Source organism: Cyanistes caeruleus, chromosome 2 (assembly GCF_971803275.1).
Source record: "Cyanistes caeruleus chromosome 2, bCyaCae1.hap1.1, whole genome shotgun sequence".
Classification (NCBI taxonomy): Eukaryota; Metazoa; Chordata; class Aves; order Passeriformes; family Paridae; genus Cyanistes; species Cyanistes caeruleus.
The window spans coordinates 112,835,859-112,856,952 of record NC_141702.1 but is presented as its reverse complement, the minus strand read 5'-3'; positions in this window follow the sequence as shown (position 1 = coordinate 112,856,952).

Sequence of the window (21,094 nt, the reverse complement as noted above, 5' to 3'; positions counted from 1 at the left end):
AGCAAACCCCTGTGCTTGCTGTAGCAAATTCCCTTCACTTCTCCCACTTTCCCTCATTATCTTGTTTGCTATGTGTAGCTGAATAAGCACGTAACCTCTAAGGCTGTGGAGCAGATCATTAGGAGTTACTGATTAACACCATGTTTCAATAGCAGATCCTGAGTTCTTCTTTTTACAAACTGAAGGGGTCTGGCTTTATGATTTTTTAATTAGAGTGTAAATATTGCAGCCTCATAAACTGTTTGATTTATAGATGACAGCAAAGTTTGCACTTCGGGAAAGGACAAGGGAGCCTTCAGATGTACAGTTTCAGTGCCCCTGTTTGCCTGTAACAGCCATCCTGGTATTTTGTCTTTGGTGAGCTCATCCTATCAGCCTTACTAAAAAAGCCTGTGTGTCTAATCTGGCAGGATGACTGAAATTCCTTTTTTTATGCTTCTAAGCATAAGCAGTACTCACATTCTTTACATTTTAACTGCTGAAGCGAGGGAAAAAAATTTGGAGGAATATTAAGCTCAGAAGGTTAGCTTAAAAGTTGATGTTCGTGGTGAGGATTCCAGAGAAGTGGGGCTAGATGCATCACTGTAAATTTCAGAGGCATGAAAAAAATGGTAAATCAAGATTGGCAAAGATTTGAAGTGTTGGTGGATAATAGAAGGGTATTTCTGATATCTCTAATGCAAAATGTTATCAGGTTATTCAGGATGAAGTGTCCAAAGAGGGAAAGTCCCACCTGTCTCAGGCAATCATTAGAACTTGGCTTCCACGTGCAGTGCAAGTTAGGAAACTCACAAGCAGGGGGAGTGATTTAATTTTAGCTGGATTTGAATCAGCATTATTTACCAATGGGGCACCTATAATCCCCAGTAGAAGCTGTCCATCAGAAGTTCAGACTTCTCCTGGACGCCAGGCTGTTCAGCCAACATCTCTGATCTTGGAGCGGGGAAAGACTTTGCAAACACTGAACTTCTTTCTCTGTGAATCCTCCTTGCTCCATGTCCATAACACATTCTCCTCCAGCTTGCTGTCAGCATGGTTTCACTTGCATGGGGATTATTCAACCCAAGATTGCTCTCAAGAGGTGTGATTTACCAAAACAGGCCTAATTCTTCGCATAGGGGGTTTTACAAATCCTCCTTCACTAGCATGACTTGCCTCTTTCCATCTCGCATGTCCTCTGGAAACTCTTCTTGCCAGCATTGCCAATATGATTTGTCTGTTGAGATTTTGGGATGGCTCCTTGTTGGGTTGCAAGGAATTTGGTTTCTTTTCTGGGCTGTTTTGTGGTCCCTGTAGCCTTACACAGCCTGCCTGCACCATCCCATGTGCCTGGGCTGTGGGCAGGGCTGGAAGAAATTGAGGGCATGGTGGGTTTGCCTCTCTCCGGGCATGTGGAAGCAGCATAACCTCACCTGAATGTTTGTGGTGACAGAGATGAAGAAAGTTAAAGCAGACATAATTAATACATATTTGGTATGGAACAGAATAGAATATGTCTGTTGGGAATATTGGGCAGCTTTCTGTCCCCAAATACATCGCACAGCGCTCAGCGCTGGGATGGTCAGGGCAGACGAGACAGAATAAAACCTGTCTTGTGAATTCTCCTTTCCATCTTTTAGCAGAACCTGTCTGAGTCCTCACATTGGTCTTTTCTGTGCTTGAGCACCAGGGACCCCCTCTCCTGTCTCATACCAAACCCCTGGGAGAGGAGGCAGCCAGCTGCTACAAGCCAGGAGCCCAGCTTCAGAATTGAATTCTTCCAGAAAATGCTGGCGCTCTGTTCACCTTCTTTTTTTTCTCTAGCAAGAAGACCAGAAGCATAATTTTCTTTTAATGATATCCAAAATGTTCATGAGCAGTGATGAAATCCAAAAACATGCCATAGTGTCAGATTCACCTCTCTCTCTCTGCTGGAGCTGTACTTGTTTTACTACAGGAAGTATTTTGTGGCTCTACGGTAGCAGCCTCAGTTTTGTTGCCAAAGGCCCATATAGTGAAATTTGGTGGGGTTTTTTTTTCCCATCAAACTTGTTGAAAGGCCTTTCAGTGCAAACTTGATGTCAATGGCAATTACATATATGTTTACAGATTATGGCTCCAATCCCATCCTGGTAAATGTTTTTGCACATGTTTAAATCTGCATGTGTAACTGCCTAGAGAATAAAATCAGAAGTGGTGAATGTAGGAAGACAATAGCTTGAACTGAACTGTTTTCTTGTTCATGTTTAATTTTGAACCTGTTAAATCCTTGTGGGTTCAAAAGTTCACCTCAGTCTTGACCATTATTGAGCTTGGATGCTGTTTAGAAGAAACTGCAACTCTGAGTAAAGCAAAGGGTCAGAAGACAATAAATCCAACGGAATACATAAAGTGATAAATGAAGAAGGCAGAAAGGCAGAAAAAAAAGCAAAAATAGGGCATATTGGGTGAGTTCTTGATTTTATAATGTTGAAAGTTGTTTTGCTGCTGACTGCACTGAGGCTGGGATTTCTTTTGTAACACCTGGTTCAAAAACCCTGGAATTCAACCAGAATGTTTCCATTACCTGTGGTATTCCTGTGTCACTTATAATGAGCTTTGTTTTGTAGCTCTAATGCATGCTTTAGCTCCCAATAGCCCTTAGCTGCAACATGTAGCAGCCCAGTCTTTTGGGGCTGGGGGGGAAATTGAAATTACAGGAGAGAACAGCCTTTCCTCGTCTTCCTGTTTCCCCACAGAGGCTTCAGAGCCTCAAATGCATTTGTCTTTGCAACCCAGCTTCTTTGAGACTCAATTTCTTTTGTGTTTATTGAGCCCCTCTGTGATACAAATGAAGCTGGTGCCAAACATTTTATTACAAATTTCATGTGAAAAAAGGATATTTCAGTGCATAGGTGTGCCTGCAGTCTTCAGTATCCTCAACAAGGAGTTCTTGTGCTGTTAGAGCTGAATTTGAGGATTGAATCAGGGTGTCCTAAAGGTGAAGCCCAGTTTGCTTTGCAAGACATGTTTAATTTTCCCTGTGTTTCCAATAAGGAAGAAATTTTGCTGGGTGTCTTTACTTGCAAAAGCCCAGATTTATATCAGGAAAGTGCAAAAGTTATGTAGGGGAAAAGCTGCATATACAGAGATATGTAAAGTGGTTTAACTCTGGTGCCTGCATAGGAGCAAGAGAGATTAGTAAGAAATAAAGATTTGTCTGATAATGTACCAAGCACTTCAGTACCTTTTGGGTTGAGATGTCAAGGCTTATATTAATTATTAATATTTTGGCATTGAGATCTTAGTACTTAACAAAATAAATTGACAGAAATCCACCCATCAGCATCATGTAAAAGGATTTCCTTCCATTTTTTCTTGCAGTAATGGAACTGAGCAGATTCCTGCTCCAGTTCTACTGAGTTTATTTTGCTGGAAATTACTCACTTCTTTTAAAAGTACTAGCATTGATTGAACAGTAAAAAGAATTAAAAATCAAAATTTCATATTTTAATACTTACTTTTAAAGCATGCAGCATTTAAAAAGTAAGATAATTTCTCTGACTTCTTTGAGAAGAATTTCTGGTCATGAAAGAGCCCAGATTTAATGGGTTAAGTATTTGAAAACTGAGGGAAGCGCTCCAAACATTGCAGAAAGTCCGAGGTTTTAAAGAGACACAGAAGTATTTGAAACACTGCTTTCAAGTCAGGTCAGGGTTTTCCAGTTCAGAGATACTTCTTGTTGTCAGTAAACTAAAAATGGAAAGAAAGATCCAAACCCTGGAAAGGAAGTCAGAGAACCTGAGTAAGCGATGATTTATCTGATATCAAAAATCCCACTACCCTAATCATTCATGGTTTCTTTCTTTGGCATGCAACAGTTAAGAAAAATCCACTGAGCACTAGTAATTCCACTATTGTGAAAGCCAAATCCTTCATTTAAACTTTTGAAACAATTTTTCCATTTACTTCCCTGCCACTCAAGCAAAGAGCAGAAATCATAAGCTCACTCATACCAGTTCACCTCATCAATTAGAAAAGAGACAGGAGTTGCTTCCAGATGAAAAGGGGATGCAGCAGAGGAAAAATATGCTGGAAAATCAAAATTGATTGCCTCTAATAACTTCTGGATAGTGTTCCAAGCCTGGGTTGGCCACATTGAGACATCCCTAGACTTTGTGAAAGTTGAGATTTTGAGCTGCCTGTTAGAACAGAACCATCAGAGAATATTGCACCTAATTAAAGAAATTGATATAGAGAACAGAGCCAGAATTTTGTGCTATTTAAAATAATTAAATCGTAAATTAATATATTTTTAACCCAAATTTGAAAACCTAAAGCCCAGACCCAAATTTTAAGTTCATGCCTGCTGCCAGCACTGCCATTTGATAGTGCACCACTCTTACAAGTAGCAGGATTATGGAGTCCTTCATGTTGACACATGAAAGTTAAATGCAGAACAGCGTTTTCTCCGTGATTTAGGTTTTTTTTTTATTTGTTTTAACACCACCTTTGGCATTTGTAAAGTTATACAGTATTAAAATAAAACCTTAATGGACAGAGTGAAAATCTGTAGTTTCAAAGCTCTCTGGTGGGAAGGTTTGCATTTAATAAATAAACTCCCAAAGTAAGGTAATTGGAGAAAATGGTAATGTAATCTTCAATCAAAACACGTCTTACACAGCAGAGAGAACAGTGTTGGTCTGACACATTTCTTTCAAAGAAGAAGTTTTTTTCCCTACTCGTATCAGGCTTGCAAAACTCTTGCATGGGCAGTTTGTCAAACAATTTTTCCTGTTTGGGGTTGGAACAGGTGAGGCTGTGCCCTCCCACTGGAAAGCAATTGTTTCTGGGCAGGCAGAGGATGTGTGGTAGCCTTGTCACGGAGGTTCAAGGCCCAGATCTATGGAGGCAGCACGTGTTGGGGCTGGAACTGTGTCTTTGGAGGGGACTCAGTGCAGGTCAGCTGTCCTTCTTTTCCTTCCTTCCACTGTGGATAAGCTAGGGATGATGAGAATGAGAGGAATCTCTTTCTAAAAAGAAACCTGAACTTTCACAGCTCCAAAGGGCAGTGGATCTCTGCCTTAACTTGGAACCATAGATCTGAAGCACATGTTTCACATCCCTCCTGACAGGATGTGAAACAAAAACTAAAAGGCACAATTGTGCTGAATATGATGCAGGATTTCTTACTTTCTGTTATCTCTTACTTTCATTTCTTCTGGGAAAAGATGGGCCAGAAGCCTATTAGCTCAAACACTTGAATTTTTGTTCAACCTTTATCTTGAAATTAAAGAGACATATTTAAAAAAGCATTTTTGGGACTAGATGACCATAAGTCATCTAGTTTAAGGGGATCCACTTTGATGTGAGTGCAAAGTGAGTTAGAAAAGTAATGTAAAGTTAAAAAAAAACTCCACTCACACAATGAGCTACCAGTGCCTGGGAGGATGTACTGACTAAGCTCTGTCCAGCTCCCTTCCCACATTTTCAATAATGATTTGGATAATGAAATGGATACTGAAATTATTATATTTGCAGTATTAATACTGATATTATTATATATATCCAAGCTGGGGGAGTCTGAGGCTGGTTTTTGAATGGGACTAGTTTTCAAAATGGTCTTGATAAACAGAAGAAAGAGCCTGGAGCAGGAGGGTGCATTTGGTGAGACCAAACGCCGAGCTCTGAGCACGTGTGGAAATGAATACTCTGACAAACACAACCCAGGAAACACCAGCTTTATGAGAAGGGATCAAACAGGACTTTACCAAGTTAGCAGGTGAACACAAACCTGCTTTTGTGGAAAAAGCAGCTATGTCCTAGGCAGAGAAGGTGGTGTGAGGAAGGGAAATCATCATCCCCTTTGTGAAGCAATGGTGAGACTTATTCTGTGCTGGTGTGCTCTCTTTTGGGTGTGATAAGGAGAAAAAAGAGCCCTAGGGGGAGAGGTTACACAGGGAGCAAGATGATTTCTTGGAGGCTCTCAGGAGGCTTTTTTTTTTGCCACAAAAATGTGGCATTTTGAGGACAGACTGAACTAGGATTGTGTAGAGTAAAAAAGGCTAAGGGAGCATGATTACAGGCATCAAATCTATAAAGGGTGGATGCACAGAGAAAGAGAATAGTCTTTCCTCCCCGTCCCTTTGACACAGAATTAAAAATAGTGGGGCTAAACTATAGAAAATAAGATTGTTACTTGCTGGGGAGCATATTCTGACAGCATGGAATTTATGGATACAGGGGGTCGAGGAATTTCAGGCTCCAAGAAGTTTTGCTAAATGTCTGGATAAAGACGATTCCTCTTCAGAGCATTCCGTTGACAGGCTGACTGTCATGAGGCCTTAAGGTTGAAATTAAATAGTGAAAAACTATTCCTAGAGCATTTTTTTTTTTTCAGGAAAGTACTGGTGAAGAAAGTTTTCCAAAGAAATAGCCCCGTTATCAGCCCTCTTAGAGGTGCCATTTATAGCTGTGCACACCCCCAGCTCAAAGCACTTTCAGGGGCACTATGGATACCTCTCCTTGCTCTTTGCAGGATTCTAGCATTGAAAGCTAACTAATTAGAACTAGAAACAAAGAAAACAAAACAAAATAGAATGTTTCCACAAGCCAGTGTTGTTCATACTCTCTATGACGAAAATTAAATGTAAAATCACGTCTTTTGAAGACCAAGAAGTGACACAATGGGAAAATATAATAGAGTGCAAATAGAGAGTAAAGTGTAAACTAGCAGAGCAGTGCTAAATGAAAGACTTTCCTTCCTTCAAGGGTATTCCCTTCCAGGGTAAAATATACTGCTTTACCTTGAGATTCTGTTTTATTTCATGACATTTCATCTTCAGTTTTTGTTATAGCTTTATTTCACTGCGTGCAGTATGGATTCATCTTGTGCTTTCCAAACGTGCTGAGCAGAGAGAAATCCGTGGCATTAATTGAGAGAACTCTCTCATATAATAAATGTTTGTGAGACATATACATGCATGGCAGGAGAGGCTGGGATTTTCCCATGCAGCCTAACTTTTGGCATTTTAGGCCCACGAGTGCCAGGGTTGTGGAATTAATATCAAGTGGTCTGACACCAAGATCTGTGGGGCCCTACAACAACCAAGGGCAGGTTATTCTCTGCCTGATCTGTGGGCAGGCTCTCAGACAGCCTTGGAGTCTGCTGCTCACAGGAGTCTCCATCAGCACTTTGGCATTTCTTTTCTGAAGAGATCTCTCTTGCAGAGGTCGGAACTGCCAGCTTGTCAGGTATTTCCCAGAATTGTCAGTCTCTCTGGGGTGCAGCAGACTGTGGTGTATAAAGCCACAGCACTGACATATCACTTACCTAGCTCTGCTAGACTTATCCTCTCGGTGAAGTATGCAAACTGTCTCTGTCTTGTGCAGCATTTGCATTATCTAAACCTCACTGTGTACGCTGTGGTCCTTTTGCCTTTGCAAATGCTGTTTAAATATAGCATCCATAAATAAATGTTAAATAATTCATGAACATAATTTTGTAAATTCTGCTAGGCCACACCTCTCTAGGGGCATATTTATGAACATGCGTCAGGCTGGAATCAATGCGTCTGCCAAGCGTCCTGCCTCTGAGGCAGAATTCCCACATCTAGCCCAAAATGCTGCAAACGACTCTGATTCCACTTCACCAGTCATCCATCATACTGTCACTTTAATTCAGATGCTGCTACTTGTTTTAATAACATACATCTTACACAAAGAATATTGCTAACACAAGATTCTTGAGGTAGATTTTTACAGCCTCATAAAATGGTATTAACCCTTTGATCCCTGATATTCTTTTCATACAGCTTTTTTTTTTATGCTTATCAATAACCCGTGTTCGTGGGGTCTATTCATGCTGGAGAATCCGACATCAATCACTGCAGTAAAAATATTATTCCTCCAGCATTACCCTAAAGAATTATGGAAAGAATAAAAGTGTTATTGCAGGAATTATTTAGCAAACAATAGATGGATAAAATGTATTATGGTAAGTGTTAAATTATATCACCACATTACAGAAAACTACCTGAGATAGCACAGAAGGTAGTTCAGTGCTTTTTCTAAGTAGTTCAAAGAGAACAATAGCAGAATCCCACAAAAGATTTTACTATGAAACCCTGGGATGACAAGGCAAATGATGTATTATCACATAAAATGATAGTTTACAGGGGAAAAGGAAAATTCTGCTTGCCTATTTCTGAGTTGCACCTGGTGATATTTTGGGAGTGAGAGGAGGTGAATAGTAGTAATTTACACTTAGCTGCTTAACACTCAAATGTTTAAGGGATTTACTCGTTAGGTTTTTTTGCATGTCTTTATGTCTTTTTCCTTCTGTTGTAACAGAGCAACATGGACTATGCAATTTTAAAAAAAAGAATATTTTGCTTCTATTCCAAATAAAGAGCACCGAGTTATTTCTTTCTTCCTTTTCCCTCTTCTCCTGGCTCTTTTTCCTTTGAGGTCAGCACCTGGAATTAGGAAAGGTTTTTACTGCAGTGCTTCATTAACCCAGTTACTAAAATCATGCCAATATTTTGGGTAAAATTAAGGGTACCTAAACAAGGTTGGGGTCCATGATTTCACCAAGTAGACTCTTATCATTTAATGCAGATTTAGAGAGGGGAAAAAAAAAAAGCATAATGTTGCACTGGGCTCATGGGATTCATTTGATCAACATGATTAAATTATTTCCTTACTCAGCTAGAAGGAAATTACTAGTAACCAGACATTATGTGTCTGTTAATTATGTGCAATAAGGTTCTCTGCTATCACACCACCTCTTGCATTCATGTTCTGTGTGTCTTAAAGATATTTTCATTTTTTAAAATCTAAATACTGAAAAGGGACAGCTATAATTTTCTTTCCCTTATTTAATAAATACCTAAGACGCCGAAAAGCCCTTGTAAGAAGCAGCTGTTTGTCCTTCGGGTAATCATAGGTAAGTTTGTTGAGGTGACATGCCAGCATTTCACATGTTTTTGGTTGCCCTCACCAGGATTTTTTTCTTATGTTGCAATCATTCATTTTTATAAATTGGATCATTTATTATTGTAAGGAGGACAGTTTGCCAGAAACCTGTAATTTAGCTAGAAATAGTTAATCTCCCTGATGCAAGATCTGCTCACCTATATGTTGTCTTTGTGCCAGATATACATTCTGCTCTGATGCTGCCCAATCTAGGATTTCAAAAGGATTTTTTATAAAGGAAGAAACATATGGTGCAAGAGAGGCCTTATTCTTTTTCTAATGAAATGATGGGCTTCTGTTTCATATTAAAGTGTTAATAGGTCTGAAATTAGGTCTCAAAAAAGAGAATAGTGCTTTTAAAATTCTTAATATGATTCATTATCTGCAGTCAAAACCAGATGACATTTATTTTTATCCCAAAAATAAAAAAAAAGCCAAGCCACAAGGAAAAAAAGAAAATAAAAAAAAATCCAGGATTCCGGCTCTGATTTATCGAATGGAAAGCTCTTTAGAATCAGAGCCTGGGCTGGAGGCTGGAGGTTTTGTTTGAGTTTGAGAACCTTCATATGTTTTTGAAATCTAAACAAATATTTCAAAGAAGGTGGTGTCACATTTGAAGTAAGTGATCCTATTAGGCACTGGGACACGGCTGCTTTGTTGAGGGACTGGGCAGCATTTTATGTATGATAGTGTGGTGTACTGCTAATACACCGAGACATCACTTTCATCTGAAATGCCGATAGGACTGAACTTCTCTCATGCACTTTGCCTTTCAGTGTTAATAATGAATGAATAAAAGTTCAGAGGATAGAAGCTAAATGGATATTGTACTTTAAAAAAAAAAAAAAGAAAGAATTTTAACTAACGGCATGCCAAGCTATTCGGAAATGAGCGAAAGGCAGTAAATGGACAAATTTGTTAAGAGAGGTTGGGAAGGCTGTAGCAAGGCATTTGTATGAGTTGTACTGGCATAAAACACTAGGAATTTCAATACAATTAAAAATGCATATGAATTAGAAATAATGAAGGTTTGATGACGTTTTCTTTGTTATTGGGATTTTGGGTGCAATCTATTTTGTCACCGTTAGCTTCCATAGGATAACCATCTCTCCCATACCCTGCTATTTGAGATCACAATTTTTCTCTGTGTCTGCCTGGAAAGTAACTGGGAATCTAATGGGCTTTGTAGAATCTTGGGCATTGCCAGTAGACAGCCTAGAAAGTACTTTCTCTGGAAGCATCATCTGTCTGGTGCCTTCAGACTTTCTGATTATTGAAACCCATCAAGCTTCAGTGGCAGTGGTCTCTCTTGACCAAGATTCTTGTTGGTCAAGAATCCTCATTAACAATCATCCTTATTATTAAAATGTCAGCTCAGAGCATTCATCAGCACTTGTAGCACGTGTCAAATAAGAGCAAGGAGCAAAACCAGCCTGAGGTTTTATGTAAACCATACCAAAATCTTCTCTTCCTTAGTGTGCCTCTCACCTCAAGGTGTTGTAACTGCTTACCAGGCCCTTAGAGATGCTCTCAAACCTGAGTGGAAATGGTTGTACATAAGTAGGGCTAGTTCTCAGTTGTGTCAAAGTCACAAAACAACTATCCTCAGCACTTTTTGAGGGATACAAAAAGAATTATATAGCGAGGAGCTAATCCCAAAATGATGTGCGTGTATGAGGAGAGGTACGTCTGACATTCACATTAATACCAAATGAGTTCATCATGATTAATGTTATTACATTAAATATCGAAGGAATTAATAATGATTAGACCATTATTTTAAAGGGTTACCAGCATGACACCAGCTCATTTTTTAACCGCTGTAGACACTTGGGTTTGTACTTTTTTTTCTCTCTGTGCATTTTCAGTCCTCACCTCCTTTGACCAAATATACTCACTTGGAATTTCATCTTACTGAATTTATGATTTTATGGCTGTGTTTCCTGTCAGGACTAAATTCAAGTCCTGATGAAGTCATTAGAAGCTTTGCTATTCACTTCATTGCTGCAAAAAAAGGCTGAGGTTTGATCCTGATTTCCATGGACTGACAAGCACTGTTTCCATTGGTTTCATTGGACTTTTATATGCCCCCTTGAACCTAGGAAAAAAGCTAAGTGAGTAATAGTTTGGAATCTGTTAAATGTGTTTTTAGAGGATCTTTGCTTGAAGGACAGTACTTTATGTGCATTCTTCTACCTTAAAAAAAAAAATGAATTACTTCATAGAGATCAGTAAGAAAGTCCAAATGACATGTGTAGTATTATGCTTTAAATAAAACTGCCTTAACTAAAGAAAAAAAAAAAAAAAAGGTGAGATGCAGACTTTGCAAATAGGAAAAATGCCTGAAACAGATGATTAAGAGCTATGTGTTTTACAGGAATTGTTGCCAACATTTGGGTAATCCACTATTTCTTGATGCACAAATAGTATTATATTCCACACTTTTAATAAAACTAAAGAAGCCAAAAGATCTCATAAATTATCTACTCAGTAGAAACTACTAAAACCTACTAAATCTGTTTTGAAGTACTAAAGTCATATACAGTATTTTAAAGTGGTGCATATCAAAATATCATTTATAAACGGGGAGAAAGCAAATATTTTTCTGTTTCTAATTCAAAATTCTTATATAAAAGAATAAATCTTGTAATATTTATCTGCTTTTCTTTACTTTTAGCCTATGCTGATTTTTTAAAAGTCCTTGGCTATGATTAAATTGCTTCTTGATCAGCTGCTACTGCTTAGTCATTTCAAACCTTTCACAGATATTATGAGTTGCAGTTTGGCTGCCATTTCTTCCCAACTTTAACTGTTAATAATTTTTCTGTGGTTGCTTTATAAAATGGGAACTTATGGGTTTACCTTTATTGTTCTGTAGTACAAGAAATTAAAGAAAAGAGGATTAAACAGATTGAAATTTGTTATAAGGTTGTTTTTCCTATAGGTTTTCCAGCTCTGTCCAAGGCATACAAATATCTTCAGCAAAATACATCAAGGTATATCTTTATATTAGGAAATTAAACATGAGAGGGACCATTCTGTGTCTGTAAGGCTCTTGGGCACAATGCTACTCACTTGAATATCATTACACACTTTTACCTTCAAAAATGAGATGGTTGCACAGAGGCTGCCTGTTGGGAATGGTCCTTGATCCATGAAAATACCCAGTCTTTGCCAAGGATTTGGCCAAGGGAATGGTGGATAGGTTGGGTCAAAACATGCAAGGAAAGCAATAGGTGGTCAAGCAGCAGAAGTGGTGGAGATGTTGTTTGTAAAGCACAAAAGTCCCTTCTGTCACTCTTGCTGCCAAACACTGGTTCAGAGACGAATTTTTCTGCTTCCAGTGTTTGGGTCCATGTTCACTGTGTCCATTTTGTACATCATGCACTGATTTTTCAGCTGATGTCAGTGGGTAATGGTAACACTTTCTGTCTCTAAAAAATCTTGTTGTAGAAGTCTGAACATAAAGTTTGGGGTCAAAGTCTCCTGTTTATTACTATTTAAATCTACTCTTCTACCCAATGGAAAGCATTAAGATTAGTGTATATTTTAGTGTACAAACCTTGAGTAGGCTGATTTTCTATATCAGAGCAGTGTATTCCACCTGAAAAATCTAAGTCCAGTTGTATTTAGCCAGATCAACGTGTTATATATTAAACACTCTCTAAACTGCATTATTATCAAATATAAAGACAATAAAATAATGTACAATGAGGTCTTTTGTGCAGAGTAATCTGTCTGCTGGAGACAGCCTTGTCAGTAGTGATATAGAGAGATATCACTGTTTTTGTTGTTCTTCAGTTATGAGTGAAATTCTCTGCTCTAAATATACCTGCAAAATGTTTATAAAAAATAGAATACTCTACTTTCAGATTTGGATGGTGTGGTGAGCTGACTGAAGAAAAGTTCAACTTCATGAATCTGCTTTGAAAAGTGCATTGAGGTCCACTGGTATGTTGCACAAATACAAGGTACTGAGTCTGCTAGGAGTATTTTGAATTATTATAGCGTAGAATCAAACCCCTGTGTGCATGCTTTAGTTCTGGCTGGTCACTTTGTTTTGCCACAGGGATGCCTAGAGGTTCCTGAGAGATTTCTGCTCCTCTCAGCAACAGGCTCAGTGCAGGGAGGGTACCTCAGAAACACATCCTGCTTGACTGCCATCTGGACTGTGGCTCAAGGAAAAAGGTTGGAGAAGGCTGTGTGGAAATCCTTCCAACGTGGTGAGGGAAAAGGATACGACCAGGGTGTTGTCTCAGGGCTTTGCTTGCCTGGCTGGTGCCAGGTGATGGTTTTCTGAACACTTCTAAGGACCGTGGAGGACATCAGTGTGAGCTGTGTCACTGGCTCCAGGAGAGACAGACTTCCATGGCTCCAGCACTTGTCAAAGCTCCTGTGATAGAGGAAGGTTTAAAAGTGTGGCAGGGGCACCAAACACCTTGTGTTGCTCCCTGAGAGGAGAGGCAGGGATGGCAGCCTGGGCTGGTGCCTTGGCAGAGCAGCAGTGGGGCTGGGACCTCCATCTCCCCACACTAGCGTGGCAGATGGTGTTGACAGGCTCACCTGCCCCCCTGCCTTCCCTGCAGTGGGTCAGCAAGACTTACAGCAGCCTAAACTGGGCGAGTGTTACCTACTTAAACTGTTTTTCTGACTTAATAAGAATTTTTCATCTATAGCAAGCCAGTTTAAAATATTGTCTATACACAAACAGTCATTCTGAATAATAGGCCTGCACACAGTAAATGTCAGCTCTTTAAATCACAGAGGACTTCGGAAGCGGAGTAGAGAATGCTTCATAACAGTTTAAACTTCAGCCTCCCATTTATTATGTATGTGTTTATAAATCTCTGAGGGGTGCTCTTTTCCCTTCTGGGAAGCCCAAAGGAGCAGAGCTGTTTGTCAGCCTGGCTGGGTGGTGTGTGGTGCTGTGGCTGCTCCTTTGCATTCTGACCCCATTTGGTTTCAAGGTTGGTATCCAAGGCTGTGCCTGGGGAAATTTTATTTTCTTTTCTCCTAATAGCAGCATACAGGACCTTTTATTTCTAGGAAGATAGTACTGGCAGAACAAAAAAGTGGCGAGGGGTCAGCAGAGCACTGTTGTGCTGTGTTTTTCTTTTTAAGCTGAGCATGAGTGATCACCTCTTTTAGAAAAGGGCTCTCCGTTTGCCACAGAGGAAGAGTGTAAAGGTATCTTGCTCAGCCGTGGCGTTGAAAAATTTCTTCAGCATTCCCATCTATCTTGGTTAGTATGAATACTTTAGCATTAAATGGAGAAAAGGAGAATCCATCAATAGTTAATAACTGACCTTAAGATAGGAATTCAAAGTTCACTACAATTAAACCCAAGTGTCAGCAGAACCCACAAGGGAGGCTATCAATATATTTGACTATACCCACGCAGAGATGGCAGATTTAAATTCTATAAGGGAAACGACTGTGCATTATTCCTAATAAAAACATATCCTTGCACTGTCTTATATCACAGACAAAACACAGAAGTTCTGTGTTATGAATGATAGTAGGGGAAAGCATACTGAAAAGCAAATGTGATTCTGGATGGAATTTCATCACATGACTTTATTGTAAACCAGATGTTTGTCAGATTCGGCGGGAGAACGTATCCATCTTGAAATTTTTAATAAGGTTACATAAAGGATTAAAAGCAAACATTTGCGATACATAGGATTTAAAGGTAATTATATTTCTCTTAAATTGGTTATTTGCTTGCTAGATTGTTAAAAATATTTACATAATCTATCTATGGTGCAGTGCACCTCGTGGATGGCTTCTTTCATTATGTTGTTTGATGTACATCCACAGCTTCAGAGAAACAAAACATAAAGAGACTGTTCCACAGACATAAACAATGCATGTGATAGAAAAAATATGCTCCATTATTGGGGAAAGAAAAAATGGGATCTGCAGCCAAATTCAGGAGTTCTGGGGTAGGATTCTGATGCCTGGAAGAGAGAATTATACTTCTCTATGAAAAGCCCTCACTGCAAGGGAAGCTGGCACTGGGTAGAATGAAGATAGGTTTTTACTCTCGCTGCTGCAGCTGCTTTTTCCTTCAGTGTCTTCCCCGATCTGAGAAAGGGAAAGAGAGAATAAAGGCTGAAAAAATGACAGAGAAATGGGAGAAAGGGACTCTTTGGTTTGCAGCTGAGACTTCATGAGAGATTGCTTCGCATTTCTGGATTTGTTCATGCCAGCTTCCTTTTTGTACCTGTGGTCACTCTTGTGGGGCTACATTCAAGGTCACTAACTCTCAAGATCATTTTCTCTAGTATTATTTTTATTGGCAGACAATTTACAAGGAAACTTCATGGCAAGATGTATCAAGTGTACACAGAGATGTACACATTGATGCTGCATCAGTATAACACTACACTGGCCTCAAAAAAAAAAAGAGCTGAACAAATCTATGTGATGAGTCTGAGGTTTTTACATGAAATCACATTTAAAAGGATCAGAAGATTAATTCATCATTGTCCCTGTTTTATTTTGGGAAATAGTCTTTCACTCGGCGGATTTCTGATTCATGGGGAGCAGAGACAAAGTAAATTAAACTAGTAAAATAGGATAATAACTTCTCCTGTGACATTCTCTTCTGTGTAGCTACAGGATGTTTAAGTTCTCTTGGACTTCAGTTGTGATGTTTTATACACCAACAGACTTAGTGGGGATGGTAGCTGTAGCTCTTTGATCATTCCTGGTACCAACAAGGTCAGGTGAATGCAGAATCTCCATGAAGTCAGAGGACAGTATTAATGTTGAACTGTAACAGACTAAGCCAAGGAAGTTGGTTGCTCAATGTGGTGCTAATTCAACCACATTATGCATCATTTACAGCCCAGATGGATTATTACAAATGAAAGATATTGCTGATGATTGCTACAGCCAAGTTAATGATGTGATAGAGGTGTTGACACTCCCTGGCTGTACTGTGCAGCTGTAACCTGTTGTCACACTGTTCTTCTGGCTGCCTCTTTCCCCTCCCCAAGCCCTGGTGTATGGCATAGCCTGGGAGGGTTCAGTATTGCCAGCTCAAAGAGCAAGGAGATGTTAATTTTTCCTGCAGAATAGTTCAGCGTGCAAGAGGGATTTCTAATTCAGAGCCCTTAACTATAGCCTTTAATAGAATAAAACCTAGGTACCACAAACTTCTCAATGGAAGACACAAAAAGTTGTCTTTTAGTACTCTGAGTCACAGAACACACCTTTTCCTCATTTTTTTGCTTGGGACAGGGTAGGTTTGGGACTATGATGCATGTATAACTGGGAGAGAGAAAAAAAATAGGGTTTCTGTAAAATTGTGAAAGTCCTGAAGAAATTTTCTGCAGCTGCCTTCCTGATACTGACTGGAGAGTCTCCATCAGTGTAGGAAATCCCACAAATGTTTTGTGAGTAAACTTTTAGTATTTTTCCAGCAAATCCTCTACACTATGTAAGATGGGCTTGGACAACAATGTCTAGGTTTACATTTAGGCTTGAAAACAACATCACAATTACTCTGTTGAGATACAAAAATGTAACTCGAAAGCTCAAAGCAGGACAATTGCTAAGAGGTATTTCTTGTATTGAGTAATGTAATTTTAAAGCCTTGAGATTGTCTTGGAGAATGTTACCAAGTTTAAAATGTCAGCCAAGATCAAAGCATAGTGATCATAGTGAAAAATGTATTGCTGGAGAAGAGAATCAGGGGTGGGGGGTAGGGGACCCCTCCTAGGAGACTGTGTCCAAATCCTGTGCCCACTTATCCCTCACTCTGCCCCTTGACCATGTCAGCTAATCTCATTTTAGAGACATAGCACAGGAAAAGATAAAACATGAAATAGCTGTATCTGACTTACTTTGAATGTCTGTCAAGTTTCATGTCTTTTAAGTCCTCAACAGATTTATTTCACTTGTATCAGTCACTCTGTGACAGGTCTACATAAATCAGAAAGCAGTCTGGGAGAAGGTCTTTCAGTTGCCAACTTGCCTGTATCACAGACTCCCACAGAGTACATAGTTATACATGTATATGCAGAAGGGATTTGAGATTCAGTATAATCACCAAGGAGTGTCGCTTTCCTCATAGCTATATACCCAGAAGAGCTGGATGAAAAGGTTAGACTTATCTGTCAGGTTTTTTGGGTAAAACAAAGGATCTTGTCCATTCAGGCTAAATAAGGTGTAATCTCATCTGCATGGGTCAAATATTTCAAGTTCATTTACCAATTCACTGGGCAAATGTCACAAGTTCCAGACAGACTTAGTACAGAGCCATGCAATCTATCAATACTTAAGCATATTGGAGGGGGAGCATCATGGCTGGGAGTGTTATTTATTCAGTGAAGCACAGGCTAAACTGAACAGCATGCTTTGGATAGAGAGAGTGGGGGTCTACCACTCATCCTTCCAATGAGCTTTTTTATTTCCATGTAGAGAGATTTTGTACTCAAAAGAACTGTAGCAAAGGCTGTTTAGACTCACTTGCCGTCCAAGTGTATAATTTCTCCTTGTTAGACTGTGAAGTCTTAAGGAAAACAAGTTTTTGCTAATAATTTTCAGTTGAGATTGGACCTGTGTGGGCTTATAAGGTCATTCGCTTGACTGAGCAACCACGGACGTTACACAGTGGGAAGTGGGCAGGGCTAGTGCTTGACAGCTGTTCTTGGGAGTGATGGCCATATGTATCCCTTGCCACAGGACTGGTTTTCTGATTGAGATCATTCATTTGTGGAAACACTTGCCTGCACTCTGAGGGATGATGCTGTAAATTCAAAATAACGTGGAGATGCGTTGGGTTTACACGGGCGTGAGCGGGCTCTGCTGGTGTCTGCCTGACAGCTCCAGCTGGCACAGGGTCAGATGTCCCTCTAAACCATTCCCTTCCACCAAGGGGTTATCATTGTCAGGAAAAGGTGCAGAATAGTGTCTTCTCTAAGCAGCAAGATTGCATTTGTATGCTCCCAGTAAAGCCTTTTCATTGACTTAGTGGTATTGCATGACAGCGAGAAAAGCCTGTGGTCAGGTAATGTGCTGGGACCTGGTTATGCTTATAGGAAAAGTATTTTTGTGTCTTGCCACTCTGTTTCCCTCTTTCTTTCTGCCTTGGTCTGACTCATCCTCTTGCCTTGTGAGCTTTGTTATCACTGAGAATGCCTTTTATTGTGCCTAGATACAGTGCCTATCAGAATGATCTTGTTTGATATCTTCATTTCACAGATGAAAATAACCAAGCACTCAACAACCCTTAAAGGCCTTTGCTAAGGCTGCAGAGCGAGGTAATGTGAGATTCATGATTGCCTGTACACACTGAATTCAGACTTCTTGTGCATATGTGTCAAGATACAATCTTTAGTGGTGTGTTCACTCATTATTTCTTCCACAGGCCACTTCCCTAAGCTGTAAGCCAGTTCTAACTCACCTGTGCTTTTCTAGGTCTTTAAACTAGCGTCCTGAAAGCACTGAAATGCATTGGTGACAACATTCATATGAGCCATCAGTATTCCTGGGAAGCCCAGGATGCATAGCATGCTGAAGTATTTACTGTTTATTTTAAGAGGGCTAAAATCAAAAAGGTCAAATTTTAGAGCTATCTGTGCAGAGTATGCTCAATCTGTGAAGCAAGCAGGTTCTCATCAGTTAGTGCTCCCATCTCCAGGATAAGGCTTCATCTCTGCAGAGCTGAGGCAATCTCAGCAGGTGTCCAGGGCAGGCTCTTACCTACTCTCTCTTCTGCCTCGTGTGTTGTGCCAAAATACATGGCTCATTAACCATTAGGGGACAGAGACAACCCTGAAGTTACATGATACTGGTGTGCTTTCACCTGAGCTGTCAATATGGGTGTGTTTTGAGCTGGTTCTCTCCTGTGTCATGGCTGATGGGAGAGAAGAGGGTTCATCTACACTTACAGGTAATTACCACGTTGTTGACATAGTGGAAATGCGAGCAGTCTGCTCTGTCTGCAGCTTAGCAGGTATCAAGGATGCTGTCTTCAAGCAGTTCCCTTTCTCCTTCCACTATCCCTTCCCATTTACAGGTTTTTAATTTTTCTTGGTGAATGCTCCCCAATATCTCAGAGGTGCAGAATGACTATCTGGGCAACTCAGCTTTGTCTGTCCATGACTTTTGGGTCTTACACAGCTTTTTTCCTCATTGCCCTGTAATAAGAAGGCTGGAGAATCTTTTCAAAGGGAGAAGATGTGGTATTGCTAACATCTAATCCTTGTATGCAGCTGGAATTTTTCCTGTTCTTGAATTCTTGCCCAGAATCCACTTTAACACATGGAAACAGTGAGTGGCTTCATAATTGGCTATCCAACAGTATAGTTAACACCAGCTTGTTAAATAGAGGCATGGAGTCAAGCTTGCACGTCTGTAGGGCTTCATTAAGCCTTTATTTCCATTAGCACTTCAGTCCACAGCATCTGTAAATTCATAATTTAAATCCCCACTTTTTAAACTTACCAGACAGTGATACACTAAACCCAGCCTGATTTTGCCTACCCTTGCAAAGGTGCAAAACTGCTATGGAAATAAATAAAACAATTCTTCATGAAGTAACCATCGGACGTGCTGTGGCTGTTTTTTGTAAAGCTGTTGTCTTTCATCAACCGGTTTTTCAATAAGGTTTTGAAAAGCCATTCCTAATTGTGTAAATATCAGAATATTATTGTCTTTCCAATTTCACAGCTTATCAGAAGGAGCAAAACGGAAGGGGGGAAAACTCTATATATTTCAAAGACAATAAGTGCATTTGATGTAATGGTCTATGATTTTTGTCTTTTTTTTTTGTTTAGCCCAGCACTGAAGAAACAGATGGTAAGATTTTCTAGGAAGCTTAAAACAGAAGCCAAGCTAATACAAAACTGCTCAGCTATCAGACAGGGTAAATCCATTCTGTTGCTTTCTTTTTTTTTTTTTCTTTATTTTTCCCAAATCACAACCCATCAAAAGAAAGGTTTAGCTTCATAAAAAGATATTTACCAGGAAGCTTTTTGCAAAGAAGAAGGGCATGCTTTGTTAAACCAGATGCATTTTATTTTTCCTGGAACCAAGATTTATGAAAGCAGTATGCTCATATTTCTCCATATACAGTAATTGGAACTCATTATGCTAATTGTATTTCCATTATCACTAATTAACAATCATAGTGACCTGGCCCACAGTCTAATTTGTCTTTAATCTGTTTTGGTATAGGGAGTTTTACCCTGTAATTTCAAGGTGATAATTCTATTCAGCACAACTTTATTGAATAGTGAAATGTAATACTTGTAATACTCAGGGCTGTTCCCATTCAGATAGTTCAAAGGGAACAGGAAGTGAATTTATACCTGTCCATGCTGCTGTGTTACTGGATCTGCCTCCCTCTTGCACTCTGTTTAACCTACCTGTGTCTAACTTAACCTGCACACAGCTTATCTAGAGTAACTGGAGGTTGGTCAACACTTGCTGATGAGATTTGTGAGCTGTGAAAGAATGTGTGTGTGTGTGTTTACCCGTGGATAAATCTGTGGGAATTTGCCATTTTTCATTTTGTGACACTTCACCTGCAGGAAAACAGGATTTTCCTTAAATGGTGTTTCTGGTGTAATATAAAATATTTCCTATGTCCTGAGGGGTAAGAAAACCCTCTGAGCTTAGCATAAAATGTGTTGTGGTCTTTTTACTTTTTTTTTTTTTTTTTTTGCTTTTTACCTAAACAACAACTAAAGGCTTGTTTGCTTTTTCTCCAGGGCTTCCCAGCACTCAGACGTTTCAGGGTTTTTTCCTGCAGTTTCAGTGTGAGGGAAGTGAGCAGTGCTGTGCCACTGGGGTTTCACAAAACCTGCTGTACTGCTCATCCCTCTAGAGTCAGTGTCATAAAAACATTTTCAGGGACTTATTTCAGGCAACCTGCCTGGTTTTCTCTGCTGCTGCCCACCTACTGCTCTTTTTCCTCTGCTGATTCACTGGCTGCACATTGCTGCTGATGTCATTTTGTTCCCATCTTACCCACTGATTGACTGATACCAATAATACTGTGCTGTGCAAACCTCTCCTTAAATCTTAAGCAAGCCAAAGCTGGTTTCTTGGCTTCCTAGCCACCTTTCAGTGAGTTGGGTACTAAATTTATCTGATAAGCTATCCTATTGCATACCCTTTGTACTGCCCCTGGTGTGCTTTGTCA